The following is a 10,980-nucleotide window of genomic DNA, read 5'->3' on the forward strand; positions in this document are numbered from 1 at the left end:
GGAACTGTCTGCAGGCCTGACACTCTGGTCCCAGTGACTGACTCAAATTAGATTCTGCATCATCATTCATTATGTAAATATTCAGAATTGATGGGTTTTTTTTTGGCACAACTATCTTATAAGTACTTTATTCAACACATCTTTCTCTATTGTAATGAAATACAATTGGCTCCCATCTACTTTTTTATATAACCTTTTCAAATGGACACTGAATTTATACATATATTTATACATACATACATACATACATGCATACATACATACATACATACATACATACATACATACTGATTTGTGTGTAACTTTCAAAAATAACAGCTGCCTCATGTGAACTTTTCCAGAAAAAATGATCTCTTTGTTGCTGCCATCTGTGGATGTTCACAGGGGAATCCAAGTAAGGGAAAGCGACATCATGCATATCATGTCCCATGAGCCTTGGTGGCACAGTAGATAGACTATATATTGCAGGCTAACTCTGCCCACAGTCTGGAATTTGATCATGATGGGCCTCAAGGTTGACTTAGCCTTCTGTCCTTCCAAGCTTGGAAAAATGAGGACCCAGATTGTTGGGGCAATATGCTAATATTGTAAACCACCCAGAGTGCTGTAAAAGACTATGAAGTGGTATAAAAGTTCTATTGGTATCACTATCATGATAGCATCACTCAAATGCATCATTTGTATCATTTGTGTAATCATGTACATTAATACATTTTGGGACCATAGTGGTTTCCACTAGGCATCTCAGATTCTTTTTTGGTGGGCAGATTATGTTATTTAAAATGAAATCTGAAGTGGATTTTCATAAATTCCTACCAGTGCATCTACATCTTATTTTCAGTTGATTTTATCCTTACAAAAAATGTTCACAGCCCTATGACTGACTAGTACAGTGGAATGAAGATCACCAAATTCAACACCCTAAAGACTGCACAAAGCTGATTTAATCACTATACCTACTCTTAGTTATAACATTATCATGTTATATTCACTTTCCTCTCACTGGAGATACTGCATTTCTATGAATTTAATTTACACCTCATAATCTTCAAACATATTTGGATGAGTATAACGTATATTTGCATTTCACCCCAATTAAGTTCCATAAGGTCAGTTACTTGTCTAATTTTCTTTTAAATTTGTTTCAATGGAACTTTCATCTGGAGCCCCTGATTAATTACTCAATTTATGAACACAGATTGCTACAGATTTTTTTCCATATGTTGAAACAACACCATTAGTCGATAATGAATACAGTGAAAAGAGTCTTCTTATTCCGCTGTAGAGAATCGCAAAGGCATTTCTCAACCCAAGGTCACTCGATGCATGAGTGACACTGGTACAAATTTTATATGAAACATCTGAAGGTTGGTTTCAACGTTCATTGCAGGCTATCTGTTGGCAGCGAATACCACAACCTGATTACAGACTTTTCTGCAAAAACAGATTGGCATTTATGTTGGTTACTTTCCAGTTCTCTGGAAGACAACCTTCTGGGTATGCAAAATCTGTTTTTTGGAAAATAAATCAGCAATGTCACATTTGTGTTGCCTTTAGGGCATAAGAATAGATAACATCGAATTTGCTTCCAGTTTATCAGTACATTCTAGAACTTTGTTACCTGTAACATCAATTTCTTGTTCTAGTTTCTCAGAATATCGTACTTTTCAGAGTATAAAACACACTTTTTGTCCCCCTAAAAGAGGATGGAAATGTTGGTGCATATTATACACCAAATACAGAGAAACCCGGCCCTGTGTGTCCCGTTTTTGGCAAAAACAGGGTTCTTTTTTTGCAAAAATGGGGCACGCAGGGGGTTTGGTAGGCCTGTAGAGTGATCCTAGAGGCTGGGGAGGGCAAAAACATGATGCGTGCAGGGGGGATTTGGATCAAAAAAATGGACCCATTTTTAATAAAAACGGGCATTTTTGCTCTCTCCAGAGCTTAGGAGCACTCTGTGTACCCCATTTTTGCAAAAATGGGTAAAATGGGCCTGTTTTTGGCCTCGCAAACCCCTCCAGGAGTGTCATTTTTGCTCTTCCCAGGCCCAGGAGCACTCTGCAGGCCTCCCTAACCCTTTGTGCATCCCATTTATGTGAAAAATGGAACACCTCTTAGCAATAGCAATAGCAGTTAGACTTATATACCACTTCATAGGGCTTTCAGCCCTCTCTAAGCGGTTTACAGAGTCAGCATATCGCCCCCACAGTCTGGGTCCTCATTTCACCTACCTCGGAAGGATGGAAGGCTGAGTTAACCTTGAGCTGGTGAGATTAGAACCACTGAACTGCAGATAACAGTCAGCTGTAGTGGCCTTCAGTACTGCACCCTAACCACTGCACCACCTCGGCTCCCACTCTGCGTCTTACACTCTGGTGCGTCTTATAGTCTGAAAAATATGGTATATTTATGAAGAACAGAGTTAGTTTTTGAACCTGGGACATCTAGATTTACAATTATGCCCAACCATAAATCCTGGCTTCAAGCAAGCTATATTTTCACTTCAGGAGCCCATCATAAATAGGAAATAATATGACCTTTCTCTCCAGAGTACAGTGTACAATATTTTGCTGTTGTATATTAAAAAATATTATAAATTAATAATAAAACATGTCAAAAAACACAGATTGTATTTTTGCCTCTATATTCAAGCCAACCTTAAACAAGTTTGAATTTATAACTGTGCTACCCTCCTTACTGATTGCTCCATTAGTTCTCCTCCCACCCTTAGATGAACTTGATTCTGTTCAAAATATTAATGATGCTTTTCTTTTCTATCAATAAAAGAGTTATAACTAAGTCTAAAATGAAGATGCAGCCAGCATTTTAAACAAGGGCAAAGGGCTTGAGCAACATGCATGCTTATGATGTACAGTATTTAATTTCTTAATAATTTTTGTCAGTTGATTAAAATATAGTATTTAGGATATAGCATCATATGTTGATATATAGTTTTTAAAACACAGTCATTTAGAGAAGGACTGCTCAAAGTCTTTTGGAGGTATATAGAGCACAAGTAAAAGGACTAATCTTCTCCATAATAACCATCACTTTGTGAAATGCTTCCTTACCAGATGTCACATCTAGCCCTCACCTTACTGCAATTCTAGTAACATTACATTGGCATTATTTATATTCTGGCTGATAGTGTAGGTATCACTGTTGGGTTTCAAATTTGCATTTGCATATTGATGTTGAGTTACATTTAGATAGAATAGAATAACAGAGTTGGAAAGGACCTTGGAGGTCTTCTAGTCCAACCCCCTGCTTAGGCAGGGAATCCTTCACCACTTCAGAGAAATGGTTATCCAACATCTTCTTAAAAACCTCCAGTGTTGGAGCATTCACAACTTCTGGAGGCAAGTTGTTCCACTGATTAATTGTTCTAATTGTCAGGAAATTTCTCTTCTGTTCCAAGTTGCTTCTCTCTTTGATCAGCTTCCACCCATTGCTTCTTGTTCTACCTTCAGGTGCTTTGGAGAATAGCTTGAGTCCCTCTTCTTTGTGGCAGCCCCTGAGATATTGGAACACTGCTATCATGTCTCCCCTAGTCCTTCTTTTCATTAAACTAGACATATCCTGTTCCTGCAACCGTTCCTCATATGTTTTAGTCTCCAGTCCCCTAATCATCTTTGTTGCTCTTCTTGATCTTGAGTTATGTTTTGTCTTTGCTTTGATATTACTTGCTTCCCAGAGTTATTTGGGCTGTGTGTGTGTGTGTGTGTGTGTTTGTGCACCTTCAAGTCAGTATTGCACGGATAAGTCCCTTAAGTTTTATTTGTAATGTATCAGAAGTGGTTTGCCATTATTTCCATCTTAGGACTGAGAGAAAATGACTAGGCCAAGATCATCTAACTGGCTTTGTGCCCAAAGCAGGGTTAGAATTAGCAGTCTCTCAGTTTCTTGCCTGGTGCCTTCACCACAATACTTGCACACATGCACGCGCACACACACATGCGCGCACACACACACACACATCAACCTGATAAGTTTTAAGTACTGTAAATTAACAAATATAATTCTCCAAGCATATTGTTCTCAGTAGTTATTCATTTATTCTTTTAAAATTTAAATTTAAATTCATTGTCTTAAAATTAAACTCACTTTATCTTAATTTCTGATATCTATGCATAAAGACCCATATTATTTACTTGGCAACAGTATGGATAGAGATTTCCATTGTCTTCTTTCAGATCCCTCCCCTCTTATTTCCCAGTCTCAGCCCTAGATTTTCTGATGGCTCCCATCCAAATTCTAACCAGCAGTGGGCCTGCTTAGCTTTTTCAAAATCAGCTAAGCACATCTATTTGCTGTAACACATTCTTTTCTTTTGAGCCTTTCAGTTCAAGCAAGTATTGAAAGGGGCTAACAGTGATCCAAATGCAGATAATAAAATTAATAGTTAAACTTTATGCTATTAATACTTAATTAATTAGGGATTAACAGTCAGATGGAATGGTATGATGGCTCAGTGGTTAAGATGCTGGGCTTGCTGGCTGGGGTTTAGTGGCAGTCCTTGCCCCAGCTCCTGCTAACTCAGAAGTTTGAAAGCATGCAAATATGAGTCGATAAAAATACCACTCTGGTGGGAAAGTAATAGCACTCTGCAACATCATGCTGGCCACATACTTGCAAAAAAGTCTTCGGAGCCATTGACATTGGCTCAGTGGTTTTGAAATGATGATAGCACCACTCCCTATAGTTTGTAACAACTAGTGGAGTAAAATCTGCAGGGATTCTTTTTTTTTTTTTAAACAGCCAAATAAAAGAGTTTTATCTTGGCTACCATTCAAAAGTTGGAAGGATTTGAACTAAATACAACTTCCTGATGAATGGAGTCGAAAGCCTGGGAGCAATTTTAGGAGATCCCATGTGCCTTTTTAAAGCCTCTACCTTTCCTGTAAATCTGCTTGTTTAGACAGGCTTGTAATGGAAACAAGAGTTTTTTTTATATAGTCATGCCTTTAACCAGCTGGCCATGGCAAGGACTGGGCATTCAATGTGCATCTTTTACGAAGACTTCCTGTGAACCTGGTACATTGGATTGATTAGCAAACTTGCTGCTGTGTTTTGCTTTCAATTGTTTCTAATTTATTTATGTTTATACTTCTTCAGCTCTAACAGAGTCCTGACAGTGTACAGCATAATGTATATAATAAAACGCATTCTAAATCTAGCTAGCATAGAATTGTAAGGACACAGGCATCATCCAACAATAGATTCTAATCATGGGAAGGATGCTTGGAGTTCCTGGATAATGATACATTCTTTTATTAATAGAGCTACAAACAAAAAAAATATTAAAAACCTGCAAAAACTGGGGGTTTGGACTACACAATTTTATTCATGAAAGTGAATATTTTGCAGAAATTTCCAGTGGGTTCATACCACATTATTATTAATTATGATGGTAAAGAAGAGAAATGTCAAAATCCTAAATCAACTTTTAAAATATCTTTGTTTATACATTCAAGTAATATAAATGATACTAGATTTAGCACATGACATCACCAATTATTTGAGGTTCTCATATACTAAGGTAAAGAAATTATGAGCCCAGTTAAGGGACAGTTTATATTACTTTCATAAGAAGTTCTAAGATAAATATTATACCTCACTAGAAAATAGAGATAACATCTAATCTCCTGTATTGGCATAGGAAACGCATGAAATTTATTATTCCTGATATAAATAATTTTTTTTCTTCAGACCAAGACAATTTAGTTAATAATGCATATGAAAAAATATATTTTTTTTTCCTGAATTGGGATAGGCTAAATGTTTCTACATGATTTTAAATTATGTCTTTCAGGTTTCTTTTTTTATGATGATCTTTGGAGAGCCAGAGATGGAGGACATCCCTCAATCCTGGTTCTCCTTGACCTCTCAGCGGCTTTCGATACCATCGACCATGGTATCCTTCTGCGACGACTGCGGGAGGTGGGAGTGGGAGGCACCGTGCTGCGGTGGTTCTCCTCCTACCTCTCGGACAGGTCGCAGTCGGTGTTAGTGGGGGGGCAGAGATCGACCCCTAGGCCCCTAACATATGGGGTGCCTCAGGGTTCGGTCTTATCCCCCCTACTATTCAACATCTACATGAAACCGCTGGGAGAGATCATTCGCAGGCACGGGATAAGATACCATCAATATGCGGACGATACCCAGTTGTATCTGTCTGCCCCGTGCCAACTCAATGAAGCGGCGGACGTGATGAACCGAGGCCTTGAGGCCGTTATGGACTGGATGAGGGCTAACAAGCTTGTACTCAACCCGGAAAAGACCGAATGGCTGTTGTGCTTCCCTCCCAACAATTCGACCAGTATTCCATCACTCAGGCTGGGGGGTCAAATCCTACACCCCTCAGAGAGGGTTCGCAACTTGGGAGTCCTCCTGGACCCACAGCTATCCTTTGATCACCACCTGACGGCTGTGACCAGGGGGGCATTTGCCCAGGTTCGCCTGGTGCGCCAGTTGCGACCCTACCTGAATCGGGAGGCTCTCACAACAGTCACTCGGGCCCTTGTGACCTCTAGACTGGAATACTGCAATGTGCTCTACATGGGGCTGCCCTTGAAGAGCATCCGGCGACTTCAGCTAGTCCAGAACGCGGCCGCGCGAGTGATCGTGGGTGCACCTCGGTTCACCCACATAACACCCATCCTCCGCGGGCTGCGCTGGCTACCTGTCGATCTCCGGGTGCGCTTCAAGGTGCTACTAGTCACCCATAAAGCCCTTCATGGTAGTGGATCTGCGTACTTGAGAGACCGCCTTCTGCCAATTACCTCCCTGCGACCAATTAGATCTCATAGATTGGGCCTCCTCCGAATCCCATCTGCCAGCCAGTGCCGGCTGGCAACTACAAGGAGAAGGGCCTTTTCGGTAGTAGCTCCGACCCTTTGGAACGAACTCCCCATGGAGATTCGTACCCTCACCACCGTCCAGGCCTTCCGCATAGCCCTTAAGACCTGGCTAGCCCGTCAGGCCTGGGGACAAAGATAATCGCCCCTCCCGAATGATGAATGAATGTTGCTTATTATTTTACTCTATGTTTGTTTATGTCACTGTCTGTATTACCCTCCCCTGATCCTATGTAAGCCACCCTGAGTCCCCTCAGGGAAAAGGGCGGCCTATAAATGTTAATAAACCCTTAAACCCTTAAACCCTTAATTTATAAATACTAATTTACTATGATTGCTTTTCCTCCTCCTAATAATAATAAATATTAATAACATTCCTCAATGAACCACCAGCCTGATGTGGTTGTGGGATTCATGTGCTGTGAGGAAGATGAAAGCTATGCAAGAGGTTCATCTCTACTGGACAGGTCCTATCAGAAGGTCAGACAAAGAGAGCCTTTCTCATAAACAATATGAGGACATGTAATTTACATAAACCCATACTAGTTTGATCATCACCTTGGTCAATAAGGACCATGCTAGGTGTGGTTCCTGGAGATCTGATGGGGAAAAAAGTGCTGCAGGACTCAAGATTGTTGGCTGACCAATCAGGGCCCGCAGCTTCAGAACTAGTGGAAGAAAATGTATTTATCTATTGCAAATATACACAGATACAAAACAAAGAATTAATGACAGAATAATTCACAGAAGCAGATTTGGAAGAATTGCAAAAGTATGCAAAGAGAATAAAACCTTGCCTGAACTTAACTAAGGCTAGAGGCAAAATAAGGGGAATCAGGAGAAAGCCAGCACAACTATTGGATTGTTTCAATTCTGAAACTAGGTATTTTCTTTTCTTTCCCAGAAGAAACTAAACCATCTAACTAAAGAATAGAAACAAAGAATAACTAAGCATATAAAATAGCACAAAAACAACAGAATAGGGTTGCCTACATTGAAGCTTGTTCTCAAGAAACAGGTAGCACAAGCATTAAAAGATGCCAATACTGTAATATTAAAAATAAGCACAAGCTCACTGTAAGAGACAAACAAATTTATGTACAGCATGTCTGCAATATAACTGAAAGCTTGGGATACAAAATCAACAAACATGGGGAAAAAATCAAAGCAGTGCACTACCAAAATGGAAGATCATATTAGGAAATTCTAATTTCGGATGCAAAAAACCTCAAATAAATGAAAAAAAAAGCTGAGAAGAAGAGTAAACAATACCTGATCAAGGAATATTACTTAGAAACCAGGAAGATTAAGGAAGCACTGGAAATAATAAAATAATAACTGAATCATGTCCTTCATTTTCACCGCAATGTTGACAGACTTTATTTACCAAGAAAAATAGGTGGACATGGAATGTTGCAAGTTTATCACATGGTTGAAGAAGAAAAATTGTTTTGGAAAACTATCTGAAGGATAGTGAAGTAGATGCTCTGAAGCAGGGGTGGGTTTCAGGCGGTTCGCGGCGGTCCCTGCAAACCGGTTGGTCAGCGAACCCGGAAGTACGCTTCCACGCATGCGCAGGACGCATACAGTGCCTGCATGATCCTCCAGGAGCAGCTGGAGCATAGCACAGACGCTAGTACGCATGCGTGCACTGCGCGCGTGCACGAGGACGCCGCCGGCCCCGTTGCAACCGAACCGGTTCGGTTGGAATGGGGCGAGAAACCCACCCCTGCTCTGAAGCTAGTATACCAGGAATGTTTTCTGAGTACTGAAGAGACCAGTGACTTATAAGAAAGACAAAATGAAGGAAAGAAAAGAGACACGGCAAGACAATGTATTGCATGACTAGTCCTTAAAAAAGCATGCAAAGTAGATAATGCCAAGACCTGGAAATGGCTAACAGCAGGAAAGTTTAAAAAAGAGGCAGAGAGGTTAACTCTGACTTCACAAGAGCAAGTCTTAAAAACAAATGCATACAAAGTCAGAATTGAGAAGAGAGCAACAGGCAGCAAATGACATCTCTTCAAAGAAGCTGAAGAAACCTGGTAGCTACTGCAAGAAAATCACACAGGCAGACTACAAAGAACAGCATGACAAAAGAACAACTATGGTGCATTGGAAGATCTGCAACAAATACCTTTTGCCTGCAGGCAAGAACTGGTGGAACCACAAAATAGATAGAGTAATAGAAAATAAAGAAGCTAAATGATCTGGAATTTTAGAATTCAAACAGACAGGCAGAAGTAGCTACATAGCACATCAGATTGAACAATTGTCAGTAAGAAAGACAAAAAAGTTAGTATAGTGAATGTGGCAATACTTGGAGACAGCAGAGAAGAGAAGAGAAAGAATGGGAGAAGATAAAATACAAAGATTTGCAAATAGAGTGAAAGAAAGCAAACGTAGAACCAATAGTAATAGGCACCTTGGGTGCACCACTTGAAGACCATTGGCATTGACAAAATCAGTATTAGTCAGTTGCAAAATGCAGCTTACATTCTGCAAGGATAGCTTTAATAGCATAAATCAATATTTGCCTATCCAGGCCTTAGGAAAGGACTCAATAGGTGAATGAAAATACCAAATGAAACATCTGGCAGACTGTGCAACAAACCACAACAATACAATAGATAAACTCTACATTTTGACTGATTGCTGAGCTTTTGTAACTGTGGGTACAGGTGAAATTTACTATACATACATTTTCCATTCTTTTTTTTTTTTTTTTGCTGTTTTAGGGCCATCAAAAATAACTTATCTGTTGCGTCAGTTAAAAGTTTTCTTTTTTGAAAAGTTATTTCTTTTTCTCCATAGCAGTTGATTTGGAGATATTCAGGATAGGTTTCTTGTTTCTGTTTATATGATGAGGTAGTGAAATCAGATAATAAATTGTAATATTTCTTTTTCCATTCTTAAATGATTTGAATTTCATTATTTTCTCTCTTTGTTTAAAAAGCTCATATGTCACTTTACACAGTGCAATTAAAATGGTATATACTTTTTTTTTAAAAAAAATGAAAGAATATAAATATATGAAGTAGAAAAACAAAGGAGATAAAATATCTGAACAATTGCACTGAAATTCCGATAACCTTCATTGCTTAGGGAAAGATTCTGAAAATTATTGCTACAGTAGCATGTTTTATCGCTTCCTGTCACCTCTAGAAATAATTAAGGTTGAGTAATTGCTGTCTGGCTGTACAACAGATAACTACTTTAATCCAATGAGAAGAATGTGATTTAAAATGAACCCCTCTGTGCCATTGATTTAGGAATAATTACTGTTATATTGTGCATTGGCATTAGAAATTGTCAGACAGCCACTCAAAAGTAATGTGCTGAACTTATTGAAAAATATAAATCTGATGATCTCGAAAACTCAATATCCTTCATACATCTGTCTTTTCAATTACGTGGAGATGCACAATCATAACATTTTCTAGTGACCTGAGCAAGTATGTAACAAGCTCAAATTTCTTTGTGTCATTCTACCTAGGAAATATTCAACTACGTAGAGACTTGGAATCACGAAAAACTCAGGTGGAATTAACCTCATGACCCTCGTTCCCCTTTCTTATATAACTATGGCATGACACATGTTTACATTTGCAGGATATCCCAAAGGTCTTAGTGCAGTTTTAAGCTTTTTATTGTGCCAATCTATATCTAGCTGTGAGGGCTTACTCAGGTGTAGGGTTCATGCCTGTAGGGAGGCTGAATTCAAGGATATATGCTGCTGTGTCTCCTTATCTCCTTCCTCTTTTGCTGTTAACATAGGGTCAAGTCTGTTAGATTAGCAATTAGAGTCTTGGCTCAGCACTTTCATTCTAGGAATACATCTGTAATAACCTCACACCATGAAGGATATGTGTTCTGACCCCCTCCTCCGTCCAGTAACAAAAGCCGAGATAAGCTTAATTAGAAGGTCCTTTAATAACAAGAACAGAATCTTGGTGGCTGAAAGCCAAGCAAACAAACAGAAAAAGACCTTGGCAGCAAGTCCGACAAACCTTGGCAGCAATCCAGCCTGCCAAGTTGGTTACGTTCTCTTTAGTCAACGTGTTGACTTCTGCAAGAGGGGCATGTCACAAGCAGTCTTTTTTATAGTCTGGAGAGGAACCTA

Source organism: Thamnophis elegans, chromosome 10 (genome assembly GCF_009769535.1).
Source record: "Thamnophis elegans isolate rThaEle1 chromosome 10, rThaEle1.pri, whole genome shotgun sequence".
NCBI classification, from domain to species: domain Eukaryota; kingdom Metazoa; phylum Chordata; class Lepidosauria; order Squamata; family Colubridae; genus Thamnophis; species Thamnophis elegans.